The 21,352-nt window shown below is 51.9% G+C and overlaps 1 long non-coding RNA gene across 1 annotated transcript in view; it reads left to right on the top strand.

The window, feature by feature from the left end:
* LOC102161637 (uncharacterized) overlaps positions 1-21,352 on the top strand; it is a 43,344-nt gene that overhangs the window by 12,623 nt on the left and 9,369 nt on the right. The window contains exons 5-7 of the long non-coding RNA XR_014816730.1: positions 7,447-7,590; positions 19,828-20,012; positions 20,551-20,632. This is a non-coding gene — a long non-coding RNA (uncharacterized LOC102161637). The remainder of the gene's footprint in view (positions 1-7,446; positions 7,591-19,827; positions 20,013-20,550; positions 20,633-21,352) is intronic.

The raw sequence follows: 21,352 nt of genomic DNA on the forward strand, positions 1-21,352 counted from the left end.
TGGGGACACTTTCTAGGACTGGGGTGTGGTGTCTGGATGGGGTCAGTGTCTTCTGTTCTCAAGATATAGACCCAAAGGGCTGTCAGCACCCCTGAACCCGTTGCATGGACAAATGCGTCCCCTCCAGGCTCAGCAGGATACCATGCTGGCCTCAGAGGAGACTCAGCACCATTTAGAGCTGTGGTTTCTTTCCTCATAGACGTCCAGATGGCCATCAGACATGGAGTGGGTGTGGATCCCTGAGCAGGAGGCTGGCAGACTCTGCTGCACCCCACCCCATTTCTAGGGCTCCGTTCGCCTTCCAAGGGCCTTTTCAACTATGGGTTTAGGATGGGGCCCCAGTGGGTGGGAAGGGACAATGCAGTGTAGTACCTCTTTCAATAGGACAGACCTGGGTTCAAATCCTGCCTTTGCTTCCTAATTTCTGGAGAAGTGATCTTGGGTAAGCCACATGACCTTTCAGAGTCTCAATTTGCTCCTCTTGAAATGGGGATATAATTTCAATTTTGCAGGGGTGTGTAAGGATATGATACAAGGAGAACAGCCCAGTGCCTGGCACCCTGTCAACTCCTGACAATGGGGACAAATAAGACCTTGAGAGGCAGGCATGGGGTCTGCTCTTGGCCTTACCCAGCCCTGGGGCCCTTCCCTTCAGCCCAGACCGGGTGGAACCAAGGCCCCGGGCTTGAGCCCCCTCCCTCGGAGCAGGTTGGAGTGAGCATTCAATCCTGATTAGCTCCACCGGGCTCCCTCGTAACCTTTTCATTAGGAAATTATGTTTAATAGAAATTGTTCTGACACCTCTCAGCAGCATTTCCCTGCAATTCATTACCACCTCGGGGGAGGGGGGCAGGCAGCTGAGCGGCTCTTGGGCCCAGATCCATCAGGGGAGCCCTGCCCCCTCCCCATGTCCTCTCGTTGCCTGTGCAGGACAGAGCCTTGGTGTCCCCCACGGAGAGGCGGGGCAGCTGTTGGAGCATATCTGGCAGGGAACGGTGCGCTCTTAGCACCCTCCCCCGGGTCTGATTTGGGACTAGCCAGCTGCTGCCAATGATGCTGGTATGTCGGTGGCATCCTGGATGCTTGTTCTGTTGTCGCACTGCCCCCACAAGGGAGAGAACACAGTGGTCTCCAGCTGCTACATTGCGGGGAGCACTGCCATCGTCATCGTCATTCTCTGTCCTCTGCCACCTCTCTGTCTGCCTGCAAACTAGCCTCTCTCCCCTGCTCCCTTCCTCCCGGAGCATCCTGGGATGAGTCCCCTCCAGGTCTGCTCTGCTGTCATCCCCCACCCCCCCATTTGGTACCTGGTCCCAGGGGAGGACACAGGTTCAGGAGACCCTGGGCTGCATCTCCCAGAATGGGCTGTGGATGGGGAAGCAGAGACTTGGTCATTTCTTGGTCTCATCCATAAGGGCCTCTCAGGCTTTTTCTAATACTCCTGTCTCTGTCCTAGCTCTAGATGGGTTCTGTTTCTCACACTCAGCCTTGGGGGCCTGGATTTTGGGCTGGGGATGCTGAGAGAATGTCGCTGATGTGACAATGAGCTGGGAAATTCTGTCACGCTCCTCCTGCTTTGGTCCCAGGCCCCAGGAGGCTGCTGTCCTCGCTTTGGTACCTTGGATTTTCTGCCCTGTGAAATGAACCAGGTCCTTCATCCCATTGCCCCCTGAAGAAGAGAGAGGGTCGGGGGGCTTGGTGCTGAAATGGTCCCTGCTTCACGAGGCCTGGAGAGCCGAGGACCCAGCTTGGACACCTCAGCATCCCTCTCTGACCCGACCACTGGCGAGACACCTTACTGTTTCCCCACCCAGGAGCTGAAATGAGCAGCAGCCTAATCTCGCCCTGCCATATCACTCCATGGTGTAATTGTGCAGAAAAAAAAATGTATTAAAATGCAAAACACTCAGTTGTACTTCTTTATGTTAAATCCCTTCTTTGCTCTCTCTCCCTTTTAATTTTACAAGGTTTTCCTTCTCTCCCCCTTCTATAAAAGGGAAAGCTGGGCATGTAGGGAATCTTCTCAACTCCCCTATAAATCTCCAAAATGAATACTTAAATTCGAGGGAAAAAAATACATTCTTACACCTTTAATTTCCCTGCTATGAAGTGTAATGAAAAAGCCTGATTATTTTTAATTCTTCCCTTTAATAATTCAGCGGCAGAGTGATTTAAGACTAGGATTCATAATTACCTTTCCGCTTTCTTGGCAAATGAAGTTTTAATAGAAATGAGAGCTCTGGCGACTGAACTGGATTTCCACAGGTGGCTGTGGGGGTCAGGCCCCACCCCAGTGGGTGCAGGAGCGTTCCTAGGGCCCTTCCAGGTGTGGGGTTGGGACTGGCCATGTGGGCCCAGGTGGATGGAGGGAGAAGTGAATTGCTTGTGCTCGCCGGGGACCGTCTCTCATAACAGTGATGAAAGGCCATTGTGGATAGCGAATGACAGACCCATCTATCCTGGAAGAGAGAAAAGGGTGAAAAATGACCATCAAGAAAGTTTTCTTGATTAGCAATAATAAGCGAATAGCCAAGAGGTTAATGACAGTAGCTACCATTAATTGAGCAAGTGCTATGTGCCAGGCACAGCGCTAAATGCTAAGTCCTCTCTTCTAATCCTCATAAGAGTCTATTCTGCACATGTGGAGGCTGAGGCTCAGAGAGGGACAGATAAGCCAAGTCAAGGTGAAGGGCAGAACTTGGGTTGAGCCTCATTTCTGTCTGACCCTAAAGCCACCGCTCCCCTTTGCTGACTTTTCCCAAGCACTGCCCAGAGTCCATGACACAGATGTGGTCCCTGCCCGCAAGGAGCCGACGACGGAGCCAGGCATGATGGTGGGGCGGGATTGCAGAGGAACTCTGGAAAGGGCACCGGCCTGGGTAAGACCCAGGGGCCCTGGGGACTTCAACCAGCTCCACTACCTATGAGCTTGGAGACACTGGGAAAAATCACTCATCTTCTCTGAGCCTCAGTTTCCTCATCTATTAATAAAAACTGACTTGTCTAGATCATCACAAGACTTGAATGAGGAAATTCATGTGAAAAACTTTGTAAATCCTCAATTGCTCAGCAAGGGTAAAGTATAATTACCATTTGTTGATAACAGAATACTTAAAATGGATTCATTTCTATTCTCCCAAAGCCATTTTTTCCCGCAGCTTGCAGGCCCAGCTTTTCTACCAAAATCCAGCTCGGATTTTGCCCTCTCTTCCAGGAAGCCTTCTGGATTGACCACTCTCAGAGCCCATTTTTCTATGACTCTCCACCCTGTTCTTTCTCTATTTTTTGCATTTGGTTATTTGAGTCTTTAAGTTCACAGAGAGCACAGGTGTGTGTGTGTGTGTGTGTGTGTGTGTGTGTGTACACTCTTTCTAGATTGTCAAACCCCACTATAAGGTGTTTTGCTCTCTTTCTTTTGTAATCTCAAAACTCTGCCTCCGCATTCAGGCTGTAACACGTCAATACAGTTGACTCACTGCCTGAATGGAGACATAGATGGTGAAAACGTGCAGATAATCCCAAACCATGAAATATTGGTATTGGAGTGCTGAAGCACTCACTGAGACACCTGTACACACACACACACATACACACACACACCTACCATCATGCCTGCACCTGGCTCATCTGAGCTTGCCTATATTGTGATAATGATCCAATGGGGACAATGTTCCCAGCCCTTGTTTGATTGTTTAGAAAAGGCTTTTCCATACATTAAAGAATAGGATTCTCAAGGAGTTGCCACGGTAGCTCAGTGGGTAACGAACTCAACGAGTATCCGTGAGGATGCGGGTTCACTCCCTGGCCTTTTTCAGTGGGTCAAGGATCTGGTACTGCCGAGAGCTGTGGTGTAGTTTGCAGAACAGGCTCTGCTGGCAGCTTCAGCTCCAATTCGATTCCTTCCATATGCTGCAGGTGCAGCCCAAACAAAGCAAAAAAAAAAAAAAAAAAAAAAAAAGAATAGAATTCTCACAATTGCCCTGTGTAGAGAGGCAAGGCAAGGATCATTGTCCTTTTTTTTTCAGAGCAGGACAGGTTAGGTGGCTTTTGCCCAAGATCCCTCTTGAAAAGGCCCTCACACTTCTGAGCTAAGGCTCTCTTGGAGCTCTCTTCTGAGCCATGGCTCTCCTGGGCCATCCAGCTGCCAGGAGGGGAATTCTGGTCTGTGTGTGAGGGCAGGAACCTGGCCTCAGTCCTGGAGGACTGCCTGAGGGAGGAGGTAGCTGTCTGGGGCGGGGACTCAGAACCCTCAGAACCATGAGCTTGGAGACGAAGCCTTCCCTGGACCCTGCAGGAACCTGAGCTCTGACCCAGCCTTCCTGCACATATCCCTCTGAGCCTCCTTGTGCCTGGCCTTTCCGAGGACCCGGGAGACAAGCTCCCCACTCTGGAGTGCCCCCTTCTCCACACTCTGGCATGAGGGAGCTTGCCCTTGGGGGCCTCGGGAGCGAAGGAGGGGCCTGGAGCCAGAGGGATGGGTCTGAGGGCCTTTGCCCAGACCTGTACCTCCCCTCCTGCCATTACTGCTCCCTGCAATGAGAAGGCAGTGCAGGGGCCTTCAGAGACACTTGAGGCCTGATTGGGGATAAGTGTCTGATAATGACTCCCATCAAATGTCAAGCGGCCTGCTTAGCTCTTCCAGGGCTGATTGCTCCCCACTGGGTGTTGGGTGGGGGGAAGTCTGGCCCTGGATGCTTCTCCACCATGGACACCCCACCTTGGGGTTTGCCGGGCTTTGTCTTTGAGGTGAGCTTCTCCTGGGCTGTGGACGGGCTCAACTTTCATCATAGCCCTTGCTGTGTGGAGCACCAGGGCCTTGACCCATGCTGGATACTGTCCTGTGTGGGTGGGAAGAGTAGGGCTGGAGGTAGAACTGACCTTCCTGGTCCTGGGCTGGGCCAGGCCTAGGGACTGGATAGGCTAGGTGGAAGCCGAATCAGGCTATTTGCGGAAAAGGGTCCTGCTTCCTCAAGGCCCTGCAGAAGCGCAGGCCTCAACTTCTTCAACACTATAACTTGGAATCTTGTTATTTTATTTAATTTTTTAGATTATTTATTTAGTTAGCTAGTTGGTCAGAATATTTTAGGGCTCTCCTGTGGCATATGGAAGTTTCCAGGCTAGGGGTGAAATCAGAGCTGCAGCTACCGGCCTACACCCAGCCACTGCAATGCCAGATCCAAGCTACGTCTGCAAACTATGCCACATCTTGTGGCATCATTGGATCCTTAGCCCACTGAGCAAGGCCAGAGATCAAACCCTTATCCTCATGGATACTAGTCAGGTTCTTAATCCACTGAGCCATGATGGGAACTGAATATTTTAAAATCAGTGTACTATAGCCAGCCTCTGAAACCTCTTGTCTCCTCTTCAGGTTCCAAGCAGGAGAACTGGGCTTTGATCATCAGGGAAGGACTGGCAGGCCTTGACCACATGACCTCCTACAATACTTCTGATTCTGACATGTTCTTCTGTTGAATTCTAGTTCAACTAACATCTCCAATCTCTTGCCATCCTGGGCACTCTCTTAGATGTTACTACATTTGATCTTGTCCTGTGACTTTTGGGAATGGTGTTCTTTTCCTGTTGTACCACCAAGGACACCATAGCCTGTGACCCAGAGAAGCAGAGTGACATCCACCCACACAGCTAGTAGTCATGCATTTAGAATCTGTCTTACATTGATTAGATATAAAGAGAATCATGGCCAACAGACTTGAGATGGGGTTTGAACAGAAGTGCCATTCCTTTTCTATTGGGTCACACTGGAGACGGCTGCCCAGGGGAAGAAAACAAGCTGGAATGGCCTTTGAAATGTAGTGGGTAGGATTCAGGTTAGATAAACCAAGAACTTCCTGGCTACAGGGAGTCATAACAATAGCTAAGATTATTGAGGACTTCCTGGGTCATTTGCAATAAGCATCTCATTTAATCTTCAGAAGAACCTTGTGAGGTTGGTACTATCTAGGAGCTTGTCCAACGTCATACAGAGAGTGGGAAGCAGAGCTGGGATTTGAACCCGGGTGGTTGGACTCTACCTCAGCTCTGCACTGCTAGCTAAATTGAGGGGCTAGTGCTTTCTGTCTTAGCCCCCAGGTCCCTCGCTGATGAGAGGCTGTGTGCTGCCTGGGGAAGGGGGAATTCTCATCCATGCCCTGGAAGGTGCAGCTGGGGCTGGTCCGCGTCTGCTCCAAGTGGAACAGTGTATGGAGAAAAGGCTAGACTTCCTTTTTCAGGAAGGGATGCATCATTCAAGTGCCAATGCCATTAGCTCCCTCAGTGGATGCTGCCCTCTGCTTGGTTGTTTATCATGCCCAAGGCGTGAAATTGATTCCAAGAAGCTTGTCTGTTTCCTCTGGCTCTTCCTGCAAAGAGGAATAGAGAGAGTGTGTGTGTGTGTGTGTGTGCGCGTGCGCACACACATGTGTGCGCACTCAAGGATAGCCAGGATGAGGGATACCCTTGGCTTGGCAAAGTAACTCACATCTCTCCAGGGCCTTCAGGATGTCCTCTCCATGTCCAAGGTGGACATCTTCCCACCCTTGTGGTATTTTAGGGTGGGGACTGCAGTGCCTGGAGCCCACGGGTGTGAACCTCGTCGCTGATTCTGGAGGAGGTAGGGGCAAGATATGGGCCGTTTTCTATAAGTGTTCAAACCAGAGTCAAGTGTTGACAGGCTGTTTTGATGTCATTAATGAAGACAATGGCAATGACCACATCGCAACAAATACTTAGCACTCTTCTGATCTAGGTTCTAAGCTAGATCTGAGGATATAATGATGCAAAAATTGTGGTTCCAGGTTCCAAGGAACTCAGAGTTTAGTGCGTGTTCCTGTGTGTGTGTGTGTGTGTGTGTGTGTGTGTGTGTGTGTGTGTGTGTGTGTGTGGTAGCTCATGCCTCTTTTAAGACTGATATAAGAGGCATGAGCAAAGTTTATGGGCTCAGGGGGATTTGGGGAAGGGGCCGCGTGGGTGAGGTCTTCACAATGAGTAACTCTCACCAAGGATGGGGAATGCTTCTGCATCAGGTGGCGTTTATGGCCATTGGCAATAAACATGACTCTGACCCGTTGAGGAATCTATTAGAAGAATACAGGATAGCTCACCTAGTCACAGAGAGGGCTGGAGAGGCAGACTCGAGGCCAAGCTTCCAGGCCCGCTGCCCCACTGCACACAGAGCCAGACTTATGGGGAAACAGCCGCTGCTGCTGCTTTCCCATCAGGCACCAGGGAACTTCTGCTGTCACCTGCCACTGAATGCACTTCTGGGCCAGGCACTTAATCCTGCTGTCATGTCTACCCCAAAGCTGGACACTTCCCCTTCCACCCTTGCCAGCACAGTGGGCTCTGGGCATTGCTTCCTTGCTCAAATTCCTCCCTTCTGAAGCAGGTTCTCTTTTGAGTGCCTCTGATTGGTGGGGTCTGAGTCACATGTCTCTACTCCTGCAGCAAAGGAAGCTGGGTAACCAAGTTTCTGGTTTCTACCTTGGGAAGATGTGACTCATGAGCCTAGAAACTCCCAAATTTGGCAAAATTTTTTGTGGGAAGCCAAATCAACCAGCACCGAACAAGATAAAGTCCACTGCAGGGAAGGTAAGTCTGCAAGAACATAAAATGAGCTTTTTTTTTTTCTTGTCAGTTAACTTTCTGCCTCTAGCTTGCAGATGTACTTGCAGAATGAGTGAATAAATGACAGGGAAGGGGTGACGCTGATCGTGAGGTTTAGACAAACTATTCCCTCACTTATGAGTTAAGAGTTAAGGCATCTGGACAGCAGTTTGTGTCTGATTTGGCCCAATTTTGCCAACAATCCTGTGATCTGGGTCATTGGTCTGATTCTCTATCCTTGGGGGCTGAGCAATGAGCTGGTTCTTAGGATTAGGAGGAAAGGAATTGGCTGAGTTCACGTTGGGGGGGGGTTGAAACAAACGTGGTTAATGATAAAAACATACTGATTTCAACACTATCTACACACTTAATCAGCTGTTACTCCAGTGGGTACTGTTAACCCAGCACCAGCCCCCACGTCCTCCTGCCTCACAGGACCCCATGTTTGTGTGTGTGCTCCCTAGAGCAGAACTGGTCCTACCCCCAGCCCCTGGACATGCCAACTGGTCTAAGGTAAATCCCAATCTCCTTGCAGACATGTGGTCAGGATGAGCCAAGGGGATGCAAGGGGAGTTCTTCTGAGGGGTGGGGGGAAGCCTTCTCCACACTTCTGGAAGAGTCTCTGAGAGTTGTCCTCTTCTGGTTTTCTCTGGACATTGCCATGCATGCATCTAAGGCTCTTAGCCGCCCCAGCTGTCTCATAATCTAGTCCGAGGATGATGGATACACGAAAAAAGATCATGGGACCAGGTTTCCATATCACACTAGATCTGCACCTGAATTCTTCCTTGCCTCCATGTTCCCAGGGCTAGAAAATTTCTGTGTGCTCTGAGTCACTTTCCGCTGTTGGATATTCTGTCCTTTGTCCCTGAAATTCCCCTAACAGCTACGTAGATCACTGGTTGCTCATGTGTAAGGGTGGTCCCACCCCAGGAGATGGCAAGGCTGGCATCTGGGTGGTACTGAGGGGGCTAAACAAGGCACCCTCTCCTCATCCTCAAAGCCCTTCTCATTGGCACTTGTGGCAGTGCCTGAGATGGAGCAAGGATATTTCAAGGCAGCCCTGTGTCTGGGGACCCTGATTAGTACAGATATGTTCCAAGAGATGGCCACAGTCAGTTAGCATCCCAGAGCATGAAGGACTTTATCAGGGAGGTGCAAAGCCCCTGTCATTCCGGACTCAGATGGAAAGGGACCTTGGGCAGAAGAGCGGGGATGGGTGTAGGGGGAGAGACACTGGCCCCATTGCCACTCCCCAGCAAACCAAGAGTTGCTTTCTGCCCACAACCATGTCCCGGTCTGGCCACAAGTCTCCAGGGTGGAGTGGAGTGAAACAACCTCTGGGGAGCACTTGGCCTGTCCTGTGACCCCAGCAGGAACGGCAGCTGTCCGGGGCAGCTGTCTCCCACTCACCAAACCCCAGGGACCTTGGCCCCTCCCATATGACTCAAAGAGATCTGGAGGGCCCTGGGCTCCAGAGGGCTCTGCACGGCTCCGTATCTCCCTGGGAGGGGAGTCGGTGGAACATAAATAAGACAATTTATTCAGAGAAACCATCTCCCCTATTTACATTTAAATTGAATAATTTAAAACACCTTTACCCATTTCCATAAATTATCCCCCGTTGGACGGGCAGTTCAACTGCGTGGAGGGGGTGCCATCCTGGGGAAAGGCCTAATTACATTCCCTGCTACAGGGCTGGGGTGGGAGGGGGAGTGTGGGAGGTTGGGAGGGGCGGCAGGCCCTGGGGAGGGGAGCGAGTGCCCGAGGAGGCAGACGTTTGTCTTAGAATTGGCAGGAAGAAAGAGGGAGCTAATAAGCTGAAGTCCCTTTAAGAACTTTACAACTGGGAGGTGAAGGGCAAAAACATAGTCCTCTTAGCACAGGAGCAGGGCCTCGGGACCAATCCCTCACCTCCCAGACCAGGGCCTCGCCCAAGGTTGACCTGGGTCAGCTGGCCTCCCTTTACAGCCTTCGCAGACCCAACCTCTGGTGCCAGGGAAAAAGGGCAAGAGGAAGAGAGAACAGGGCTTCCCCAGCGATGAGTGAGTTATGGATGTTTCCCAGGCACCTGCTTTTTACCGGGCTCTGTGCTGAGTGCTGGGGACACAGGGACCACCAGCCCCAGCCCTGCCTTCCAGGGCTCCTGGGAACGGGGGAGAAGAGTGCCTTTTACACAGGCCATGTGTGCTCAGAGCAAGAGTGTGGGAGAGATGAGACCCACCAGAGGAGGAGGGAGGGAAGAGGATGGGGAAGTGGAGGAGGAAGGAAGAGGGAGGAGGAGGGAGGAGGGACAAGGAGGAGGAGGAGGGAGGAGGAGGGAGGAGAAGAGAGGAAAGGGAGGAGGAGGGAGGAGGGACCAGGAGGAGGAGGAGGGAGGAGGAGGGAGGAGGAGGGAGGAGGAGAGAGGAGGAGGAGGGAGGAGGAGGGAGGAGGAGGGACAAGGAGGAGGGAGGAGCTGTACCGGGTTCACAGAGGTGGTGGCTGTAGATGACCCTTGAAGGCTGGGTCACTTTAGGGATGTGCTGAGCCGGGAGAAGACATCACTGAGAAGGGACCAGTGTGAGAAAAGGCTCAGAGGTGAGCGGGTTCATGGACTGGGGCCTGAGGAGGCCAGAGTGACTTCAGGGGAAGAAGGATGGAGCAGTCAGCTGGGCTTCATCCATCAGGATTTGCTGGAGATGAGCGGGCTCCGGAGGCAGAGCTGCTGCCTGGGCTTGGTGGCATTGCCATGGCAGTTTCCCTTTATGGCACGCTGAGAGCTTTTAGGCCCCTCGAGGATGGGGAGCGCTCCTAATGCCCAAGTGCCTCATCTTCCCCACCAACGGGCCAGCGAAGCTGGAGGCTCTTCGCAGGCTCCCCCCAGTGCAGAGGGGGTCTGACTCCTGGCATCAGCCCACTCAGTCTTGGGGGCCCAGGGGTCCCTCTGCCTCCAGGATCTCCTGGGCTGTCTCCCTGCTTCCCCACCCCCGGGATCCCCTCCCTCTGGCCCTCCCCTCCGATGGTGCTTGCTCCAGCCCCCTGCCTCTCTGCCAGGGAGGGCGGGCTCTGGACATAGAGCAGAACCCATGTGACTCAGGACTGAAGGCCAAATGGCCAGGGAGGCGGGGTGGAGCAGGGAACAGGGAAGGTGGCCTCGGGGGAGGCTGGGGACAAAATTTTAGTGCTTGCGACAAACCTAGGAGTTGGCTCTGTTTAAGAGAGGAGGACATGGAGCCTGAGCCAGGGAAACCAGGATTTCACTGTGTTCTCTCTGCCTAGAGAGCCTGCATTGCTGCCGACAGGCTGGGTCTCGGGACTCACCGGGATGCCGTCTCTGGGGAGCAGTTCTGTGCCGGGGGCTCTGCGAGCAGATGCAGCATAAACCTCCGTGGGAAACAGATGAAAGTGGCTGTGGTGGTGCTTAAAAGCTGTGCAGTAATCTTGCACATTAATGGAGTCTTATCCATGTGTTCCTTTGTCGTCTGCATAGGCTCTCCTGAGGCTGGAGGGTCGGGTGCAGCAGTGAAAAGGGTCTGTGGGTCAAGGTACACGTGGCCCCTTCTCGCCTTTTCATAGCCAAGGCTTTTAAAATAAGCTCCTCTATTCCAGGAAAGAGATGTCTCCAGTGGTGGCCTTTGAGCTATTTCTTAGCTTCCCCTAGCACCCACTGTCACTGAGAGTCAGGTTCCCTCCTATGGCACCAGACAGATCAAGGTTCAGGTCCCAAATTTATCTTTGCTCACTCTGTGACCTTGGAAAAATCGCCTGCCCTCTCTGAACCTGCTTTAAGATCCTAACCCTGACATCAGAAGGTTGTTGAGAGAATTAGATGAGATTGGCTAGTAAGCCACATGGCATAGACTCAGCACACAGCACTTGCTCAATAAATGTCAGCTTTTTTTCGGGTAGGTCTGCCGCCATTGATGAGGTCCTTCCATCTATTGCTCGCCTTTCTCAAAAGTCCCAGGGAACCTTGTCTAGGAGACCTTCCAAAATTTCACTACCTGTAATGACTGTCACCTACTTAGTATCCCCTGGGCACTGAGAGGTCTAGTTTGCAGGTGCTGGCGTGTGACTGGAGGTGGAGCTGGGTTCCATCAATTTCTTGCTGTGTGACTTTGGGCAATTGACTTAAGCCATTGTGTTTCATTCTCCTCTTCTGTTAAAAGAGACAAAATTATACCTACCTTACAAGGATGTTGTGAGAATTACATGAGAAATAACTTGTGTTAAGCACCTCATATGATGCAGGGCACACAGTAGTCACTCAGCAATTGGACTGTTATCTTTTCGTGTGTGTGTGTGTGGGGGGGTGATAGTGGTGGGGCACCCACCAGGTTGGGTGTCCCCAGGCAGGGGCTACCTCCTCTCTGTCCTGGGTCTCCTTGGGCACCAAGCAGAGACAGTCCCTATGCTGGAGGGCTCAGCTAATAGGAAAAATGTCCCCCTGCACTCCCTTCATAGACTCTCAGGCTGCACTTACAAACTTGGTGACTGTGTATAAACTGTTGGTGGAGGGGTTGCAGGTGTGGCCAGAATAGCAGTGGAGCTATTTGGGGGTGATTTTCTTCCCCATGTTGAGGTTTCCCATTTGAGTTTAGGCTATCAAAGTTCTGCAAAATAAGGATCTCCTATTTCATTCCACAGAGAGCTTCTGAGCATCTAAAGGGTTGAACACAGCCACCCCTGAGCTGCATCCCGCGCTAGTATTTGGGCATTAGAGACACCTCAAGATCCCAGCCACAAATGCCCTCACTCCCAGGTACCATCTTGCTCATGCCAGCCAGGCCCAAGGGTGGTGGATTAATGGGATTATGTAGCCCTGGGCATAGCAGGGGCAGAGGCTGGTGTCATATGGATGACCTGGATGATGGCTCAGACACAGCTGGCTGTTTGATTTTTGAATGACTTTCTAATTTCTCTGGACCTTGTGTTCTCATAAAACAAGGGACTAGACTATGATCTCCAAGGTCATCCACCAGTTTTAAAATTCCGAGTCTCCCTGCTGCACTGGAAACCAACCGAGACTGTATACTTGGTAATAAGTGAGCACCACTGGATAAATCCTAGAGGGCTATGGGTTTTAGTCTCTTAAGGTGGGAGAGCTTTGGTGGGATTGTATTCTAATTAAATATTTAATGAGATGTGTCTGCCTTTAAAATCACTGCCACCACCTTGGGGATGGGTCTCCTTTGTGCTCTTATTTGCAGCTTGCCTGTAAATTGCAGGGCTGAGCCCAGCTGGAAATTTCCGCCTGAGACTGTGTGAGGTCTAGGGGTCTAAATGGATGGCCCAAAGGGCCGAGGAACATTCAGGGGTCTGAGCTGGCCCTTCCTACCCCGCTTCCCCACTTCTGGTACCCCAAGCAGGCTCTAGGAAATGGGATCAGCCCCAGGTTTGGGGCTGCTCTTTATTCTGTCTGCTCTCTGAGCGCTGACGGGAGCGGGCGCTTTTCCTCCACGTTAATAAAACCCGAAATGAGTCTTCATTAAGGGCTCCATTAAGAAGCCACTGTTATTCTTGGCACTCATTAGCGTTCTGCTCACCACTAAATTGCCACACTGGTGTTTTCCCGGGGCTTTGCAGAGCCCCCTCCCAGTGCTGGAGAGCTGCGCTTAAGATGGACCTCGACTTGCAGCGACCTGCAGAGAGGGAAGAACTAGTCCCCCCAGGTCCTTTTATCCATTCCCCTGTCTCTGGACAATTACCTGTCCTACTTCTAGAGCCTCTCTCAGCAACCCAGGTAGGGATTTGGTGGATCTAGATGGAAGTTCTTCCTCCTGTCTAACTGCCCTCTTTGCTGCAATGTAAGCCGGTTAGAATCCTTCGCTAGGATAATGAGGAGTATCTTTCTTTCTAGGAACACTTGGCTTTCTTTCTCCTGCTGAGTTCAGGTCCTAGATTCAATCTGAGAAGTGATGAAACCCTGCCTCCTTCCTGTATCCCTGCGGATACAGGATGAAATATTTATGTAGGTTTCTGCCCATCTCCTCCCTGTTCCTGCCCTTCTTCTCTTTCTCCTTAATGCTGTCATCTGCCTTGTTCTCTCCAGGCTTCAGGCCAGCTCTCAAGCTCCTATCCAGGACCTGTGGCTGCTTGACCCTTTCCCCCTAAAGAATCAACTACTGTATAATGAATGACTACTCCGTACCGAGCACTGTGCTGGGTCCTCTATCTCACTTAGCCAGAATCACAATCCCGTGGTGGGGAGCTGTGGTCCAGGCATGTGGGTGGAAAAACAATTTTCCAGATTTAAACCAAGGTGTAGAAAAGACAAGTTTATGGAGGCAAGAGACACTGTTCGCACAGTAGGCCGACTTGCTGATAACCAGGGAGAGCCGACTCTGGGCGCATGGTCGTGTCTGTTTTTATACCCAAAGACAAAGGAGTGGGAGGAGAGGTCCTGCCATACACCTGCTGACCTGCTGATTGGCTGGGGAAGAATGGGGTCTTCTGATACGCTTCCTGGTTCGTTGGGGAAGGATGGGGTCTTTGGATACCCTTGCTGGTTGGTTGGGGGCCTGTGTTGCCTCTGTAGGGGCATCATAAGGAGCAGGCTACCTGCCTTTTCTAGAGGGGGCAGGAGGGAGTGGGCCAGGCTCATCAAGGGGAGGAGATGAGGAGGGGGCCACATACCTTTCCTTGCAGGGGGGGCAGGAAGGAGTAAGTAGGCCAAATTGCTGGGGTGGGCACGTCCTCAGGAACATTGTAACAATTACAGTGAGACCCGCGGGTTGATAAGGGTTCGGCCATTCTTATCTCGGCCAGAGGCTTTTTGAATTTTATCTCCTTGGAGAAGACTTGAAGTCCCACAGTGGGGAGCATTACTGGCACTATTTTTTAAAGGAAACACATCTGAGCCTCCAAGGGGTTTGGTGGTCACGTGGTGGTCAAAGGTTAAGCCAGAATCAAACTCAGGATTCCTGACTCTTAAGTCATCCACCTGCCCTTGTCGTCTCACCCCTTCGGAACTCAAGGCAGTAATCAGCTCTGCAAGAAAGGACTCAGGTCCACTGTTAGTGGCTGCTGCTGGTGTGACAAGACAAATTAGATGTTTTCTTTTTTTTTTTTTTTTCTCAGACATCAGATCTTTTACATTCAAGTGGGTATTGTTCTCTTCAGGGTAACCCCCTTGGAAAGTTGGAGACGTATGCCGATCATGTCTCACTGTTAACACACCTCCGCAGGTCCCCACGTGGTCTTGAATATTGGTGGGTGTTTGTCTTGGGGTAAATTGCATCCTTGGAAATAGTCTAAAGTCATTTGGATTCAAGCCTGGAGAATAAGGTGTGGTGCTAAAATAGGTGGTTTTGCTGTGGGTCAAAGCCCTCTGAAAACATTTCTCAGCAAAGTGCAGTATAGACACTCTCTGGTCCATAGGCCCCAGCTTTGGGGTGGTGCAGAGATGTCTCAGATGTTTCAGAATCTTGACATGTGCAATAAAGCTTGATTGGCTCTTTGGTGGGAGAGAGAAGGAGGGGAAAGGGGGGCCCTGGTCTTGAAACCAAATGACCCATGGTTTTTTCCTCACGTTTTGGAGCCACTCTGGCCAGGGGAGCTGGAGTTCCCTGGCAGATACATGGGGCCTCTTGTCCTGGGTCAGCTGGGGAAAGTGGCTCTATTGATTATCATCTTTCTGCTAAAAGTGTTGCCCAGTCTGACCCCCTCTGGAGGACACAGTACCAGGAACGTGTCCCTTCTGCCCATCACGAGAGTCCATCTACCTTTGACCAAACGATTTCTTGTTTTCTCGTGGGACTTTGCCTTAGCTGAACTCTTTAGCCTTTATTCTCATTGTTAATCATCTCTTTCGATGGACTGGATTGTTTGCCGTTTTCAATACATTCATTGGGCGCAGGGAGGGAAAGTGTGCGGGCTGGGCAGTGGCTCTGACAGTGTCCTGCTTGTCCTCCTCTCTTTAAGCCCAATGGGTCTTCTTACATCCCATTGTTTTGACATTATCTCACTTCCACACACTTCTCTGAGCCTCTCAATTGTCCCCTTTGCAAGATTTAGATGGCTTTGGCTCTGCTTAGCCTTGTTTTTCAGGCTTTAAGCATATTCACTCAGGGAGTGAATTTGTGGCTCAGCAGTAATGAACCCGAATAGTAACCATGAGGGGGCGGGGTTCAATCCCTGGCCTTGCTCAGTGGGTTAAGTGAGGATCAGGTGTTGCTGTGAGCTGTGGTGTAGACATAGCTTGGATCTGGCTTTGCTGTGGCTGTGGTGTAGGCTGGCACCTGCAGCTCAGATTTGAGCTCTAGCCTGGGAACTTCCATATGCCACGGTGTGGCCCTAAAAAAAAAAACCCCAAAAAACAAAAAAGCAATAAACACCCCCCAAATCACTCATTCACTCTATGAAGCACTAACTCATTGACTCATCCTGTCTCCATCAGGCCCGCTGGGGCTGCGGTGGAGGCAGGATATGTGCACGTGCTGACAGGGAGGAATTGCTGCTGTGGGTTGATGCCTGTCAATCTCTCTTCCTCTGCTTTCATGGAAAACCCATTGGTGACGTTATTGTCCTATGAAGTATGTACAATTTAATAGAGGCCCCTGGAGTTAAGTGCCCTTACCTCTGTTATTTTGGATAAGCTCAATGAAAACCTGGGGAAATTATTCCACCTCTATGAGCTTCAGTTTTGTCGTCTATAGAGTGGGACTGAGAATAAGCGCCTTCTGGGAGGTAGTGAGGACCAAGTCAGATGATTCATGCTAAAGCTTGGCTCGTGACTAGGGCACCATAGGCCCCCCGAAGTGAAAGCCATTTTTAGGATTACCGAAATGGTAATCATTACAGCTCCAGGGGGCTGTGCGCCAGAGCTGGTTTGGGCCAAGTGGACTAATGGATCCCAGAGGAATTGGAGCCGAGGCCAGTGCGATCTCTCTGTGGCTGTGATTCATTTAGCCAAGAAGCTATTTTGATTGATTCAGGAAACATCCATGATCACCTTTGCGTGTGTGTCAGGTAATTTCCTAAGTACCAGATTGCTCAGGCAAAGAGAAAACTTTTTTGTTTTTTGGCCGCCCTGTGGCATAAGGAGTTCCTGGGACAGGGATCAGATCTGAGCTACAGCTGCCACCTGTGCTGAAGCTGCAGCAATGCCGATCCTTAACCCACTGAGCCCGGGCCTGGGATCGAATCTGAGTCCTAGCCCTGCAGAGACACTGCTGATCCCATTGCGCCACAGTGGGAACTCCAGGAACACTTTTTATCTGGACTCGCAGTCAGTTTCATGTGTACCTGGGTGAGAGCATGTGTAACATGTCCCTGTCTTGTGTGTGCACATATATGTAGGTATTTTTAAAGCCCTGTGTGGGTAATGGTGAGTATAGCCTTGTGTGCAGAGGGGAGGACAAGTGGGTTGGGGCTGAAATGTAGGAGGGGCATTGCTGTCATGAAGCTCAGCTGGGCAAATAGCTGGCCATGTCCCAGCTTGGCCTTGAGGAGAGGATGGCTTCCTAGAATGTACACCGGCCCCACCCTGTTCCCTCTCCTGGTCCACTAGAGCAGAGTAAATCTGAAGCCAGAGCCGAGCTGCTCTCCTGCTGGGTACTCCAAACTAATTTTCTGGTGCATTATACACTTTGCCTTTTGAACAATCAATGGCCTTAAATGCTGTTTAGTTCCTGCAGCCAAATCCAAGAGAAATAAGACATAATCCATCTGGCTGATAGGGCCAGAACGGGGAGGAAAGGAGAGAGAGAGAGGGAGGCTTGAGCTGCCCTGGGGAATCTCTGCTTGGTACTGGGAGGGAGGGGGAACTGGAGCGACCTGCCAGCTTTCGAGGGAATGGGCCTTTAAGAGATATTGATGGCGGGCTAATCACAGCCCTGTTTGTCTCAAGGCATCCTATCCATAGAGCTGTCACTCGCAAGAGCCGAGCTCCAGCGGGTAAGGCTGGGATAAGGCTCAGGATTCAAGGTTCGGAGGGAGGGCCCTGGCCTTGGTGTAAATGTCCTCCCGTCCTGGATGGAAGGGTCTGGCTTGGGTCTCTGTCTGGAGCTAGAGTTCAGGCATAATCCCCTAGAAGCCCTGAGATGGCACCAGACAGGGTATCTGTGGGGGCAGGGATGTGGTGTCCCAGAGCAGGTGTGGGGCTGCTTGGAGGGGTGCAGCCTGGCAGAGGATGGGATGTGGGGAAGTCATGGAGGGGAAGGGGTGAACTTGGCCTTCCTCTTCGGGTTATTCCCACAAGAAAGGGGAAAGCAGCTTCTCCCTCCTGGGGAGCATCTGTTCCCACAGGTGAAATTGCTAGAAGGACAAACAGTGAGCATCTTAGGTGTCCCTGATGCTCCTGACAGCCTGAAAATCTGCCTCCCAAGCGCCCCCACAGGTCCTCCATTTCTCCCCCACCCTCTGGCCTGTGCTCCCCACAGAGAAATGAGTTGGAGGAGTTGGGTGTCCAGCCCAGGGCTCGGTTTCCCTGTCGCTGTCTAGAGACAGGCAGGTGGAAGACCCAGGCCTCTGCTGGGCCCAGGGGCTTGGCTCATTCCCCTTGTGGACCGAATGCCCAGAAGGTGGAAAGAGTGACCTTCACGGCGTGATGTCAGCCAGGCAGCAGCCTGGTGAGATGCGAGGGAGGCAGGAACACACCTCACAAAGTGTTGTTTAGGGGTGTCTCCCTGGGGGTGGGGGAGGTGGGAGGTGGCAGCTCTTCTGCCCTGCCCTGCCCTGCACCTGGCTCTGGGGCATGGGACCCACCCTAACTGCCTATCAGCATCTCCAAGCAATGCCACAGGTCTAGGTTGCTGCTGGTGCCACACTTGTAACATGGGTGGCATCTCAGGGATGGAGAGGATGGCAAGACCAATGAGGGGTCTACCCAGGTGCCAGGGCAGAGGAGCCACAGGTAGGGGACAGGGAGCCTGGGGGGGTGGGTACAGCCCCACAGAGAAGGGGCCTCAAGATGGGCAGTTGGAGTTCCCGTCATGGCTCAGGGGGTTAAGAATCCTACATGAGGACTTGGGTTCCATCCCTGGCCTCACTCAGTATGTTAAGGATCCGGGGTTGCTGTGAGCTGTGGTGTAGGTCCTAGACACAGCTCAGATCCCACATTGCTGTGACTGCGATTTAGGCTGGTGGCTGTATCTCTGATTATACCCCTAGCCTGGGAACCTCCATATGCTGTGAGCATGGCTCTAATAACACACACACACTCACACGCATACACACACACACACACACACACACAGATGGGCAGTTGGGGGCTAACTTGGAGGAGGACGAGTGGGAGGAGAGAAGCTGGGCTCGCTGTTTGCTTGGGCCACTGGAGGCCTCCAGCTTTTCACAGCCAGGGCCTAGGGTTCCCCTATGAGACCTGGCCCTGCCTGGCCCTGCCTGGCCCTGCTTAGCTAGAGAACTTCTCCTGCTTCTTTGGTCCAGGACTTCAGCTGCTGCAGCATGACAATCCAGAGGTGGCAGCAGCTCTCTGATAAGGGCGGGGCCTGTGCACTTCTCCGATGGGTAATTATGCTTAGAGCGTGTTTTACGGAGATGCAGGGCTTGTCTGACAAGGCACATGCTTGTTCTTGCTGCGGAGGCAGCCGGGGAGCTGAGCGGAGAGGCCAGGGGCTGAAGGTGACGTTGCCGCTTGGGGAAGCCGTTGTAGATGATGAGATGCTGATCCCAAGGGGGCACGCATCCAACTGGGCCCCCGTCCCTCCCCTGGCCAGGGAAGCAAAGCAAGGGCGTGGGGCTGGGCCAGAGGACCTTTGGAACAGAAGGAGCTGGGGGATGTCACACACTATGGTAATAGTTATGATGACAATTTATTGTGAATACTTTTAACAGCAGAGATACTGAATGTTTATTTTGTGTTCTGTATTATTTAAAGCATTTTCACATTTGATTCTCACCATCATCTTTTGATGCAGGATAGACTTTTATCCCACATCGTTTGAATGATGAAAAAGGGAGACCCAAAAACATGAGGTGGCTTGGTCAAGATCACAGGGCAGAGCCAGGTCCAGAGCCTGGTTCCTGACTCGCTGTTTGGGCTGCCTTCTCTCTCTCCGAGCTGGACAATCCCTCTGTTAGAGAGTCCAGCTCCGTGTCACCCCAGGGTCCCTCTGTGTGTGTGAGGCCCCTCCGCGTGGGAGTTAAGAGGGGGGAGGAGGGGCCGGGTCCCCACAGTGGGAGGCTCTTGCAGCAGGACAGGCATGCACCAGAGGTGGAGGGAGGCTGATCTGAAGGCGCAGGTGACGAGAGAGGATGGCGCGATGCGTGTTTCTGCAGACACCAGCCTGCCATTCGAGGAGGCTTCGACACTGATTGCCATCTGCGTGCGGGTCTGCTTTAAGAGACGCTGCATGACAAGTAGCCCGTTCTGTGCGCTGCACACGTGAAGATAGTGCCAATGAACACCCTGCGGATTCTGTATTGAGAAGCCGAGAGACCAGAAAAGATGACAGGATCATTCAGTAAGGCTGGGATAAATCAGAGAAGGCTTCCTGTTAGAGGCAGTGCTCAGCAGAGTCTGGAAAGGAGAGGACAGGTGCCATTAGAGGGGAAATGAAAGACCTGAGTCAAAGGAATGCCAGTGTCTTTGGAATGGTGAGCACGTTAGCTTGGAAGGCTAGACGTGGGGGGACTTGGGGTGGGCGAGGGGCCTGGGGTTGCTGATGATGGAGCTGGCTGGTTAGATGTGAATTCGGTAAAAGCTAGAAATTAAGGAGCCCCTGAGGATGGGTAGAAAGCAAGACATATGATGAAAACAGTGTGAAATGCTTCGCAAGGCTTTGTGTAGAACGAGGAATGGATGGAGAGCCTGAGGACAGGTGTGGGCTGATGAACACTGGGGAATTAGCAGCTTCCCACTCTGCCTTGGAATTCCAGACGCTGCCTATGGATCAATGTCTCCCACAGCCTATGCCCCCCACCCCCCGGCGCCTTCCCCACCCAGCCAGGACCCAGCCTTCCCTCTACAGGATGCCAATTCAGAGTTGCATTCTGCCTCAGGCTCCAAGACAAATCTTGCTGCTCTGGGAAGATGCCCTGCTGCTCCTTCTGCTCCACTCCGGGTGATTGATGGCTGCGGAAGGTGGGTGAGCAGCCTGTCTCGCCCAGCCCAGTTTAGATGGTAGGAGTGGGTGGCAAGCAGAGTTCCAGGGTAGCCGGAGAGGAGGATAGACCAGGGAGATGACCAGGGATGCTCCAAAGCCTGGTTCCAGATGACGTGGCAGGTGCCAGGGGCCAGGAGAGGATTGCAAAGGACCATACAGTTAGCTTAATATTAGATTCTTCTGAGCAGAAAGAAAGTAGCAATTTGCCGCCTAATTTCTTGGATTCTCAAGGCCACCCTGGACTAGGGCCCCCCAAACCGTAATAGTTGGGGGAGCAAGGCCCACTTTGCTCCCCTCAGCAAGGGGAAGCTGAGGCTCAGGGAAGAAGGAGGTGGTTTATCCCTCAAAGGGTGTGTTCTGTGAATCCCACTGCAAAGTGCCCTTTCGCAACCTTTGCCCTTTCTCGGGGCTCCACCGTGTGAGTTTCAGAGAGGGTCTCTTCTCTCTCTGTCTCTCTCTGCCAAGCCTTCCTGGGGAATTTGAAAGGGACAAATCCTCTTCTCAGGATTGGGGATGGAGGGAACCCAGGAGCCATGGGCACCTGAAAAACCAATTTAAAAATCAGTCTAGCCGACCAGCCCCCAAAGGAACCAAGGGAGCTATAGAGTAACTCAAAAGCAGACACTAATGGAGGAGAAAAGAAATGTAGTTACATATTCATCAGCTTTTAAATATTCATGAGGATTGTAAAGCAGATT

Source organism: Sus scrofa, chromosome 9 (assembly GCF_054392235.1).
Source record: "Sus scrofa isolate SSC_HxYL_T2T_F1_AM1 chromosome 9, Sscrofa_HxYL_maternal_Yorkshire_Landrace_v2.0, whole genome shotgun sequence".
Lineage (NCBI taxonomy): Eukaryota > Metazoa > Chordata > Mammalia > Artiodactyla > Suidae > Sus > Sus scrofa.